A 13,702-nucleotide genomic window follows, 5' to 3' on the forward strand; every position below is an offset into this window, starting at 1 on the left:
TGTATCATTCTCATTGTGGTCACAGAACGTTTGACAAAACTAGCTTTAGGAAGGAAAGGTTTGCATTTTGGATCTTAGTTTAAGGTACACTGGACAATCCTGTGAAAGTCAGGATTGAGCCTGAGGTGGATGGTCACATTGTATCCACAAGCAAGGGTGGTGTGAAAAATGATGATGCTCCCGCCCTTTCTTCTTATATTTAATCAAGGATACCAGCACATTGAGTGATGCTACCCACATTTGAGGTCATTCTCCCAAATGAATTAGTCAAATCTGGAAACTTACGCTCTTCTAAATGATTCTAGATTCTTTTAAGTTGCCTTCACATGCATATGCTTAAAAATATGTTACCTTTTCGACTTTCTGCTTGGAGGAGGCTACTGTTCAACTTTCTTTGGTAGTCCAGAATCCGGGCTTATCCAACAGCAGTTGCCACCCAAATTCGACCCCAAATAAACCAAAATCATATACTTGAGGTGCACTGAGACAAGGTCCGTGCCACATCTGCCTTGGCCACTAAGATTGGTCCCCTGGGTCTGTTTCCAAAAATGTTAGGGATGGGATAGGAGTTTGCAATGTGGAAACCAGGAAAGGGGATAATATTTGAAATGTAAATAAATAAAATATCAAAATAAAAGTTGGTGATTACATTGCCAAGACTATCGATGACTGGAAAGGTCTCAGGATTACAGTGAAACTGACCACCCAGAACAGACAGATCCAGATTGAGGTGGTGCCCTCTGTCTCTGCCCTGATCATCAAAGCCCTCAAGGAACCACCAAGAGAGACAGGAAGAAGCAGAAAAACATTAAATACAGTGGAAACACCACTGTTGATGAGATTGTCAACATTGTCTGGGAGATGAGACACTAGTCTCTGGCCAGAGTACTTTCTGGAACTGCCAAGGACATCCTGGGTACTGCACAGTCTGTAGGCTACAATGTGGATGGCCACTATCCTCATGACATCATAGATGACATAAACAGCGGTGTAGTGACGTGTCCAGTTAATTAAGAGGCAACAAGAAAATTTCAACAAAGGATTATCTGATAACCCCCCAAAAATGTTATTCTATAATGTTTGCACCATTTATGTCCATTACCACTTAAAGTGCTTTCTCTGACTCAACAGAGTACAGAAAATTCATAATTCTATTTTTTTATAAGCAGAAAATACAGCAAAGCAATTATAATAATGAAGCAGGACCAATCTCTTCATAAACAACTGTGGGATAGTTTGCTCGCCCCAAACACACATATACATGACTCCCTTTTTGTATTTGAAAAGATTGCAAAACACTGAACATATCAAATAACTAAATAAAAATATATACTGCAAAGCATACCACAATGCTTAGATACCATACATGCTCAGACCAGACATCTATTCTTGATGGGACATTGAAACAAAACTGACACTTAGTCTCTTTACTTTGTAAGCCCACTTTACAAGCTTCGGTTTGTGGTGTACTGATGTTCATACGATTATTCAGGACTTGCACCTCCTTGACACATTCATCAATAAAAATGTACAAGATCCCAAAATCATTTAAAATTAGCATCCAGTGACACTTACAAGTGAGGCATTAATTGGTGGACTGACACTTTGCATGCGAGGGGTATATTATATGACACCTTTAATTTACTGCCGTGGAGAGGTCCATGCTGACATTTTTATAAAGGTAAAGCCGTTTTGTATTCCCTGCTGACTGGGAGCACAGCATGTCTTTTAATTTCCAACCTATCATAGGATTGATCTTAATATTTTCAAAGAAGTTTTAGGCATTAACAACATTAGCCAAAGTCGTGGAGGTTTACTCATGAATTTCATGTGTGCATTCCCCATACTGTAACACCAGAAATATGATGATCCTGAGGGATCAAATATATTTTTACATTAGTTTTCATTCTGAGATGGGCTATCTGGTTCACCTAGCCAAGAACTCTATTTATATCGGATAGTGACCTTCAATTCTGACCCTCCTCCCTTGCCCTCCAGACTGCTGGCATTGTTTGTGTCACCATATCTACAGTGTGTAGAGCTGGAAATTAAAACTGGGCTTCAGGTTTCTTAATCCTTCTCCCAAGTCTTCCACAAGACTTCCAGAGCTTGGTCTAATATTTGAGTGTGGGTCTCTGCATCTATTTCCATTTGCTGTTGGGTAGAGCCTCTCAGAGGCAGTTATGCTAGGCTCTTCTCTGCAAGTGTAATAGAGTATTATGAATCATGTCAGGGATTGGTTCTTGCTCATAGGATGGGGCGGGCTCAATTTGGTCTAGTCATTGGTTGACCATTCCCTTAGTCTCTCCTTCTTTTTTGTATCTACACAGCTTGTAGGCGGGAGACATTTTGCTTCAAAAGTTTTGAGTGGGTTATTGTCCTTATACATCTATTGGAAATCCTTCCCTGCTATAGGAAGTAGCCACTTCAGAAGCTTTATCCCATACTGCTAGGAGTCTCAGCTAGTGTCACCACCATAGATGCTTTGGGACCTCTAACATCACAAGTCTCTGACATGTCATAGAGATGACCCACACACACACACCTATCATCAATTTCCATCTGTCCTTTCTACATCTGGTCCACTGAATGTTCCCTTCCCCATCCTCTCTTCTACCCAGTTCCTTCTCTCCCACCACCTCCAATATATATTTTATTTCCCCTTCTAAGAAAGATTCAAGCATCTTCCATTGGGCCCTCCTCATTATTTGTATTCTTTAGGTCTGCGGATTATAGCTTGGTTATCCAGACTTGAAAAGGATAGGGACTCCACAGGAAGACCAACAGAATCAACTATCCTGGACCCTTGGGGGGTCCCAGAGACTGAACCATTAACTAAAGCGAATAAATTCGGTTCTAAACATTCACAGGTTGGTAAGATTTAATGTTATTTCTTGGTCATTAACAAAATGATACTTCATAGAAGATGTAAGCAACAGCTGAATTGAAGGGTATCAGGTTTTTCATGATGTACAGCAGATTAATAGTATATTTTAATATACATTAAAAATGTCAAAATGAATATATATTTAGTTTTTCATAGTGTTTCTTCCTTCTGTCTTCTGTAGCTTAATTTATAAATGATATATTGATTAAATAGCTTAATGTAGCCTTATCCTTCATTCAGGCTTATCTTCTGTATCAGGGATAATATTTACTGTCTCAAATTCGATTTCAACTAATACAATGCAGGATGATAACGGAAGCAGCCAGAGTCAGACAGAACCATCACCAATAAGATGACATGAATATGAGAGGGAGAAGTCATGCAAGAACACTTCGATTACCTTTTTGTCAGAACACAGCATTAGATGAAAGGAGTTCAGCAAGCCGAGGTTATTTTTAGGCAGGCGTTTTTGTGGTGCTTCAGATATTTAATTTAATTCAAAAAGCCTTTGAAATGAGTTCTGCTTTGATGTGTGCACATTGTTAGAGGGATCATAACCAGACAATGGTTGTGAATTCAAAGAAACTGGGTTTCTCACCTGCAATAATGAGCATCATATATACACGTATGGAGGAAAACGCCAGGCAGAGACCACTTCTGTTCTGTATTCAGAATTGTTATGTAGCTGCACACGGGAAAAGCCATGCAGTTGATCACAGTGTCTATGCCATTTTCCTTTGAAATTTTATTCTTGGCATTTATCTTACCTAATTGAAGAGTTGATTTTTACTCATCACACCATTCATCTGGTCCTTTCAGAAATAGAAGCCTTAACTGAAGTATTCACCTATGTAGGGCCAACAACCTGAGTAGACCTAGCAACATCTTGTAGGCTAAGGTAAAACCATGTTGTAAAAATGAACAATGTGGTTTATTCCTTCTTGTGTGTCTGTATTTTCAATCTTACTGAGCCTTTCTTCTATAAAGAGAAATCAATGACAGTTATGAAGTTCTCGTGGTTGTATTTTATTTGATAACATCCATGCTCAGAATCTGTTCCTGCAAGCAAATGGGCTCAGAGTACAACATAATCTCCTATATATCTGGGAAATAATCAGTTTGGGAAAAAGTTTTAATACTTTTACATGTTTTGAGCATGTTGAAGAGGATTGAAATACAATATAATTTTAAGTACCATTTTTCTTTTACTCTGCAAAGACACAATTTCAGAATTACTTGTTCAAGTAGGAAACATTTAATTTTCCTGGTTTTAGTAGGATTATTTTTTAATTTCTCTTCATTTACGTTGATGTTTGCTATGGACTTCCTGTAAACTGTTTTAATCTCATTGAGATATGCCTCTTGGATCCCTAACTGTTGCCCTAGCCCTTGGCTCCCCAGCCAACCTTTGTGGGTGGGAAGTAAGAAAGGCACAGAATCAACCACACAGATTCAGGGAGACAGGTGAGACGCAGAAGCAGACTCTTAGGTGTTTTAGTGAAGAGTGCCTTCATACCCTCTGCCCATGTTCCCTCAGATGTGACACCAGCCAATTGGCTGCACTGATCACATGTTCTTTCTTTATTCTACTCTGGATGTCAGGCATGTTCTGGGGTTAGTAAATGCTGAAGCACCTGCTGAGCATGTGTGTGCCATTAAGGGTCTCTAGTCAGAACATGCTCTACATCTAACCTTCACAGGACAATTATTACAAAGGGGTGCTGGATTTTGTCAAAGGCCTTTTCTGTATCTAACAAGATGATCATTGTTTTTGTTTTAATTGTTCGAATGGATAGATAGATAGATAGATAGATAGATAGATAGGTAGATAAGATTGGATGGCTTTTCTCTATTTATATTTGTTTAGTCATTCCTGAATCTCTGTCATAAGCGTCTTTCATCAGGATGGACCTTTTTAGTATATTCTTTATTCATTTAAAGATATTTTTATTGTGGATTTCTGCATTTACATTCACAAAGGAAACTGGCCTGTAGCTTCCTTTCTTCATTGGGTCTTTATTTGGTCTGGGTATCAGGTTAATTATGGTCTTATAAAACAAGTTGGGCAATATTCCTTCTGTTTCTATTTTATGGAATAATTTGTTAGCTCTTCCTTGAAAGTTTGGGAGTATTCAACACTAAAATCTTCTGACCTTAGACATTTTTTGATTAGGAAATTTTTAATTAACATGTTTCTGTCTTTCTTCTACTATGAATGTCAGGCAGGTTCTTGTACTGCTTCTTTTTAAAACTAGGATATTAAGTCTGTTTAAATTATTTATCTGATCTTGGATTAACTTTGGTAAGTGGTATATACTGAGAAAATTATCCCCTTTTTTTTTCATTTTAAAATTTGGTGGCATAAAGGATTTTAAAAGGTTGTCCTAAATTTTCTTGGGATTTCCTCAGTGTCTGTTGTTATATCATTTCTAGTTTTGTTAATTCAGAGCATCTTCTACTACCATTAGTTAAATTGAATAAGTGTTTGTCAATCTTATTGACTTTTTTCAAAGAACATATTATGTTTCCTTGATTCTTTGTACTGTTTTATTGTTGTTTCTATTTTATTGATGCCAGCCAGACCTTGACTATTTCTTGCCATCTACTCCTATTGGGTGTGATTACTTCTTTGTGTTTTAGAGCTTTCCAGTGTGCTGTTAAGTTACTGGTATCAGATATTACCAATTTCTTAATGTAGGCCCTTAATGCTATGAGAAGAGGGAGATGTGAAATTCTGAACTTAGCCTACCTACTTCCCTGGCTGGATTGGCCTGATGTTCCCAGGGAATGCCTGGTGGATTTGGGGTAGGCGGGATAAAGTGATGAGTTGGGGTTAAGAAAAGTTGGAGGAGAACGTCTACATGATCCATCAGAGATAAGGGCAGAGGGGAAGGGGCTACATTCTTGAGACATGAGACTTCTGCTATTAAGCAATAGCAGCATGCTTTGATTAGGTCATAGTGTTAATATGTTAAATTAATAAAGGAAGTGAAAGTGAAGAAGAATTTGTTATCATTTGTGAAAGATGCAGTTTGCTGTTCTCTAAATAAGCATAAGCAGAAATTCCCTTTGTTTCTAGTGTATAAAAGACTGGATGAGGAACAATTTCACTAGTTCAATTTTTTCGGCCCTATATACTAAGAGATTTTATAAGTTATAACAGTATACCAATCTGGTAAACAATTGAAATTTCACTAGCATGGAAATTGGGTGAATACCTTGTGTAAGGTATTTATACTGCCCAGAATGAGCAATAATCTCTTTGAAGTCTTAGTACAAATAAAAAGACTGGAACATGCAATATGTACATGGTTGGAGATACTGTGTGAGGTAAAGTGTTGGCAGCATATGGGTAGTGTAGATGGAGAGTCCAGGCAGGGTAGAAACAAGTAGGGTAGGCACAAGTCTAATAGAGACAATGCAAAGTGAGTGAGGGCAGTTAGCAATGCTGAGAGATGTTGTACTGTGAGTGTTGTCTTCAAATCAAAGCAGAGCCTGCAAATGTGGATGCAAACTGATTATGGAACTGATATATATTTTGGGAGCCACCAGAGAAGCATACAAAAGGAAGAGACTAAACTTTTCCTAAAAGCAGTCCAGGCAACAAGACACTGAATAGCCATTAGAACTCATTTTAAATATCTAGTTTCCACTCTCAGGCTTATTGAGCAGAGAGCACACCAATTGCATATGGCACATGAAAGTATACACTTTTATTTTATTCTTTTCTTTTGGAGGAGTGAACCTGACAGTTAGATGTTGCCATATCAGAGAGGTAATTCTCAACTGGTTGGATGTTAACTGTCATAAAGCGTAGAGTATAACTGCTTGGTTTGAAACTATGAGCAGCGCAGCTGAATGTAACCAATACATAAGTGTACATAATTATTTAAATTGAAAACAGTTTTATTTTGTGAAGCAGTAATAAGGAAGAGAATTTACTAAAGAAGTCATGCTTTTATTTGTCAAAAGACATACTCTTACCAAACTATCAGAAAAGTATCTTGTTTCACTAGCAGTGTTTACACAAGAGGCTTAAAGCACAGGTTCTTTTTCAGAACTTACTTTCAGTGTTTTGGATTTATCTATCTTGTTTGTTTGAACCACCAAGCCTATGAATAGGTAAGTATAGATTTCTGGATACCCTAAGCAGTTTTCATAAAGCTGGTGCTACTTAACAAAGTCTGACTCAAATTGTTCTGTTCTGTGTTTCCTGGGGCACCTAATGAGTCCATTATTTCTCCCCACTACAAAGAGTAGAAACAGCAATGAACTAAAAAACTTCAGTGGAATTTAAGCGCTTTGGAGCCTACATTTTTTTCTACTGCTGCCAAGAATTTTTAATGGGTGATTTCTAAAGTGATAGTTTTTAAAACAAACCAAAACACAACTCCCAGGTGACTCCGCAAAAGATTAAATTTAGAAACAATTGTTGTCATTTTCTAAATATCACATGGAACTTCATTACAGTAGTCCCATAGGCAAATCCATTTAAATTCAAATGGACCAATCGCCACTCAAGCAAAACACATCTGGATTAAATCTGGAAAATTCTATCTGACATTTGTTTGCGATGAAGCACCCAGTTCAAAGATTCAAGGTTCGTTAGGGACAAAGATTCAATTCACCTAATTAATTCATAATAAGTAAATTTCCTGTAATATTTATTATTTATTAGAACATTCCACATCTAAATAGATATCATAATTTTGCATGATTTCTGTCAATGGCATAAAATGTTTTTTCACTTCCTTTTCCTTCCTTCCTTCCTTCCTTCCTTCCTTCCTTCCTTCCTTCCTTCCTCCTCCTCCTCCTCCTCCTCTTCCTCCTCCTTCTCTCTCTCTCTCTCTCTCTCTCTCTCTCAACAAGAAATCATTTGAGACCTATAATAGTCTTCTATAGAGATCATGTGGAAGGAGATTAATAGTCTTCTATAGAGATCATGTGGAAGGAGATTTCGGGCAGAGTAGAGATACCCTACTGTTGAGGTAATTATTTAAAAATAGCCACTGGTTAAGCCAACTATCTAAGCTGAGGTGGCTTTACCTAGTTCAGCCACCATGTTCTGTGGTTGAAGGCCACGTGTGCACTGCAGCTAGAAATGGCCAGCCAGAAACACTGGCCCTGCCACTCACATGTGGGAGATGGCTCTGCCAATATTCCACTCTGTCTCTACAAGGCTGGGCTGCACCCAGACCATCCCGCCATCCACACGGACTTGGTATAAATGAGACTCTAATGTTTAGATTATCCAAAGGCTTTCCAAGTTTGATAATGTTCAATAACAATATGCCCACACAATTGGAGGTGTTTCCCAATTAACTAACCCATATATAAGTTGTTACACAGTACTGTTCTTGGTACATGCATGGTCATCCATGGCGCCACATCTCTGTCCCATCTCTCCTAATCTTCCTCCTTCTTCTTCCTCCCCTTAATCCTCCTCTTCCTCTCCTTACTCCTCCCACCTTAGCTCCTCCCAACTTGCGGGGAAAATTTCCCACTATACCCTACTCTGTATTATAATCTCTGTATTCTTTTGAGAGATGAGTATAGTTCTGAAACTTGAAATCTTTTATTTTGCATCTTCTGTGTGCACACAATATATATTTTATCCACAAGCACCAATGTCAAATCTTATTCAGGTACTCTCCATCCGACTGTTTCAGTGTCCATTTAAGTTTGAAAAAACACTGTACTTCCAATATGACATTACATAAAATTGATAATAGAGTAGCTGTTGATTTGTAATACACAGTAAATTGCTATACAGTAATGAATGTGGAGTAACTATCTATATCCTCTGTAAGAGCATCGATTCATCTCATTGATATTAAGTGATATAAAACATCAAAGAGCTGTCTGTTCTTGAACAATCAATTGTAAAGAACGAATTTTCCTTTTGGATAATACTTTTTAAATAAAAGACCTGTTGCATTTTTATATTTGTTTTGCAGTATTGTCAAATACCTAGACAATGTTAAAAATCTCATAATTTCCTTTTAAAATTTTCTAAACTATACAGTATATATAACATACAAATTATGTAAACATTCTGATAACTTCTCTAAAAGTGTATCACTTATAAAGTATACTGACCAAACACAGAATCCACCTGAACTGCTAATAAATCCCTTTTTCTCGACTGAAAAGAACTGATAGCCTTTCTTCTAACATCTAGATTAATTTCACCCTTTAAAATTTTTTGAAGTAATAAAATTACTAGTATGCTCTTTGCTTGTCTTGTCTGATCTATATCACTTAATAGCAATGAGATTCACTGATGCTCTTACAGAAGATAGAGACAGTTACTCTACTCTCATTGCTGTATAGCACTTCACTGTATATTACAAATCAACACTTATTCTATTATCAAGTTTATGTGATGTCATATTGGAATTTCATGCAAAAGAAAAGATGAGTAACAAAATAGTTTTAAGATGTTTACATTTTCATCATGTTTTGCCTAAATTTTTATTTAAAATGTTGCTATAATATTACTTACTTTGATTATGAGGATTTTGGTAGAATGCTATTTTTTTTCTAAAGAGCAGTGTTTCAACTACCTCATTAAAGTTAAGTGTCTTTAGTGTAAAAAGAATACTTGACTTGTGTACAACTTCTATACGCAATTGTATGGATAGTGTTGCTATAAATATACTTGATGCTAAGAATATATATTGCATAACATATATTGACATACATATTCCTTTTTCAAAATTCACTTTACATCCTGATTGATGATCCTCTCTCAAATACCCCCTCATACCCTAAAGAAATATTTGTAAAAGGAAAATCATTCCTTCAGTAGTGTAACCACTAGTGAGTAGGCTCTGCTCCAATGATTACCTATACACCCACGTTTGATTGTCAACAGAAGAACTAAATAAAAACAACCCCCTCCCAAATGCCTAATAATGGGATGAGTTGAGAAGATAATAAAAGACTATGGGAGGTGATTGTGACAAAATAAATTTCATACATTCATGAAATCATCAAAACTTAAAAACTATTGTGTGTTTGTGTGTGTGTGGGTGTGTGGTTTGTGTGTGTGTCACTCATATGTGTATATGAACGGACATTCTTTTGTTGTATGGAATATTTTCATAGGTTAATCAATGTGTAAGAACTTTAATGACAGTTTAAAAACTTTAAACTTTACTCTCAGCTGTGGACAACCAGTGTTAAGAGTTTTACATGTGTGTGACCATTACGGATTGCTTGTATAAATAATAACATATAACATTTAACCTATTGTTACAATTGATCTTATTTAGTGTAATGTTTTCAAGGTTGAATCCATTGTCTTTGAAATGTCAGGAAGCCAAACATACAAAGATCTGTGCTTCTTTGAATGGCACTGGATGTCTTTCTCATATTGGTATAGTTTGACCTGCCTCTTTCTTTCTTTAGATTTGTATATTCTACTATTATTATGAATCTTTGTCTCTTTACTTGTTGAAAAACTGGGTGATTTGTTTCAAAGAGTTGCTTACTGTTTACATTTTTCTCTTTCTAGTTCACAGGAAGTACTACATTCGGTGTGTTGTAGAGCTTCGCTTAATTGTATACAAGTATATTGATAATAAAACTAATGTTAAGGCTGATATATGAGCTGTTCCATTCACAATCAAACCTCATCCACCTCTCTCTACTTCATTGTTATCTTTTGAAATCCAGTATATGCATCCAGTATTTTACCAGAAGGTAGGAAAAGATTAGATGAAATATCTCTAAAGAGAGAAAGTTTCTTTATGGTTGTTTTCTAACTGGTATTCATACAGTCAACAAAAATAATTTTTTGAGACTTTCCTCTTATTTTAAATAATCTATTATTAGATAACATATTCAATTACTAACATCCCAGAATGAACAATTAATTTTGAAATGTTGAGAACTCACATACTTGACCTGGTGTAATTATTTTTCCTAATTATGTTGGAACTGTTCATCATTGTTTAAGGTGAACTGGATAAACCTCTGAGAATTTTTTTTTAAGAAAACAATGGTCTTATATACTTATTCAGCTTCCTGTTATAACAAATGGCTAATATAAAAATCCCAATAATTTTATTTCATAAAACCTGTTTTAGTCTCTAGGGCATGAGTACTTTTTCTTTTTTTTACTAGTAAAAGTTCTAGGAATAAAATTAGTAACATTAATAAAATACCAAAATATATTACATAGAGTAAACCATTGTGATAGTACATTCTAATGTAAGTATTAAAATAATGAGATAATTTTGAAAAATAAATCTATGTTGAGAACTAACTTAGCCTATAGTTTAATGAAGTATGCTTCTGAAACTAAAGCAGTTTAATATAGACCAAAAATTAGGTAAACATATCTGTGTAATACAATAAAAAGACCATCAGTAATTCCCAGTACATGCAAAGTTTGCATATGAAAAATGACACCTTTATTCATAGGATAAAATGGATGTTTTAATATGTAATGTTGCAACAACTGTGTAAGTATATAGATATGCAGATAAAATTTGCTCCACACAAACTAATAAAGTGAGAACATAAAAGAAAGAATCCATGCAAATATTAAAAACATTGGTGAATTGCTCTTCAACTATGGTACAGGGATAGACTTTCTCTAACTTCAATATCCAGAGGCAATGAAAATTATTCATTGAATTATATAAAGATCTCATAGTGAAATCAATCATAAACCAAGTAAATTGGTAATTGACAACATAATAGATAATATTCACTGTTCAAACTTCAGACTCCAGGAAGGTTAACAGATCACTTGTATAAAAAAATCTTAAAAACTGAAAACCCATTTTAATTCAATTGTTAGTTAAATATAGTTAGCATGAAGTCAAAGGTGGGTGAGCTAACACAAGGTAAAACGAAATCGCTTAGAGTAAGACATCGATAAACTGTATGAGTGATCCTTGGAGTAGGCACATATTATTAGTACAGGAGTAGGAAGAATAGAAAGTGCCGTTAAGAATCAGAAATCCGTCAAAATGTCACTGATGTCCACCTTGTACTCTTCTCAGCAAAGTACTAAGAAATGACTAAGATGTAAGTCCTAAGTCAAGTCTTATAACATATTTAGAATCCAGAACTTGAGAATCTGAGAAAGAAGAACATAAGTCTGAGACATACACTTTACATAGCACCCCCAGTCTCACCAAGAAAAAAGCCAGAAAACAAAAGTGAGTCTCATGAAGTTACAAAGACAGTAGAAACTACTGTTGTATTAAGAAACCTACTGATGCATTAATTGTTCAAAAGGCCATAACTCACTACTCTTTTGTATCATTGAAAAAAAACATTTATTATTTCTTGATTGAATTAATGATTTAAATATTTAATTAAACTAAATGGAATTATATAACATCTAAATTATGGTTTCTACAGTCAGATGCTAACTCTCTCATTTTCTTTCACACACACATTATTCTCTGTGAATAATTAAGTGACTTTTAGAATCACTTAGCAAATTATGATTTTTGCTCTGCTTTAGAGAATCATAAAAATGCAGCTTTTCACAGGAAAAAAATGTGTCTATTTTTAGAAGAAAACAAATGTTAAAATAGCAATGACTTACTAAATCATGTTTTTTATAAAATTAAGAACTGGTAATTTTTGGAAAAGTATTCAAAACAGACTTTGAGCGAAGAATATAAACTCTTTGTTTATTGTTCAACCTACGTTATCTTCTACCTAGTTGCTCATGGTAAAATCCAGTGATAATAAATAGAGGAGCTGCTATGTTTGACACACTCTTTAGGATATCATGGAGAGTAGAGCAGCAGTGACTGTTTCTAATTATTAGCTTGAAATGATTGATCAGCGGTGTTGCTGGAGTGCTAGTCATTTAAATATAAAAGCACTTTGAAGTTACTAATTTTGGAAAGAAATAATTGAGTAAACAGCCAAGTTAATCATTGTGGATACCGTGGTGTCAAGACAGGCAATCCGTAATTTTGAAAAACAGTGGTTTGAAGTAAAAAGAAATCTCATCAACCTAATGTGATTTGTTTCCCGAAACGTTATTTAAGTGGTGACTAAACTTGAATCACGTTGACACAGATTGACTGCAGCAAATAAAAGAGAGTGAGCTGATGTATTCTAAATCTGAAGACAGTCGCCATTTGTACTTGCCTATTCAGAGAGCAATTAAACACTCCAGCGCTGTCTTCATTGTCATCCTCACATAGCATGTATCAGACACAATCCCACACAGGCGGCGAACCTGCTGATTTCTGAGACCATATTTATATTTTATATTTGCGCTAGAAACTAAGCTCAAGAAAAATTGCACGTTCTTTTAATGTCTGAAGAATAAGTGAAAAAGTTGGAAAATTAGAAAATAATGCTAGAGTCATCTTTAAAATTCTAAAAAAAAAAATGTGGATGGAACCAGTGCTTCTTTATAAAGAAAGTTTTCGAGATTGAAGATTCCGTAAGTTGCTCGATGTTTAGAATACACGTATTTGTATGCATGTGCATTTTAAATTTAGATATTTTTTAATATTCTACAAGTCTTCAATCTTCTCTGCAGAAGTTTTCCTCATCCACCCTGCCTTTCTATTCTGCCTATAAATGTCTAGTCCAGTTAAAAAGGAATCAGTTAAATATACTGATGTTGATTGCTGTGAATATTACTTGGAGAATTGAAGTTAAAGGTTCTGAATGTGTCATGTGATGCAGACCCAGGTAGTGTTTTGCTGAGACAGACTGACCTTTACCTGAGGCAGGACCAGTGGGAAGACATGTGATATTTGGAGAGTGTATGTATAAAACTCAATGAACAGTGAAGGGGTGATTGCATAGCTAGCTTTTCAAAAC

The 13,702-nt window shown here is 35.4% G+C and overlaps 1 pseudogene; it reads left to right on the top strand.

Annotated features, from left to right (window-relative positions):
• Nucleotides 1-344: 344 nt before the first annotated feature.
• On the top strand, nucleotides 345-1,014 carry LOC114633259 (annotated as a pseudogene).
• The last annotated feature ends 12,688 nt before the right edge of the window (nucleotides 1,015-13,702 follow it).

This window comes from Grammomys surdaster, unplaced genomic scaffold (genome assembly GCF_004785775.1).
Source record: "Grammomys surdaster isolate TR1022 unplaced genomic scaffold, NIH_TR_1.0 98, whole genome shotgun sequence".
Lineage (NCBI taxonomy): Eukaryota > Metazoa > Chordata > Mammalia > Rodentia > Muridae > Grammomys > Grammomys surdaster.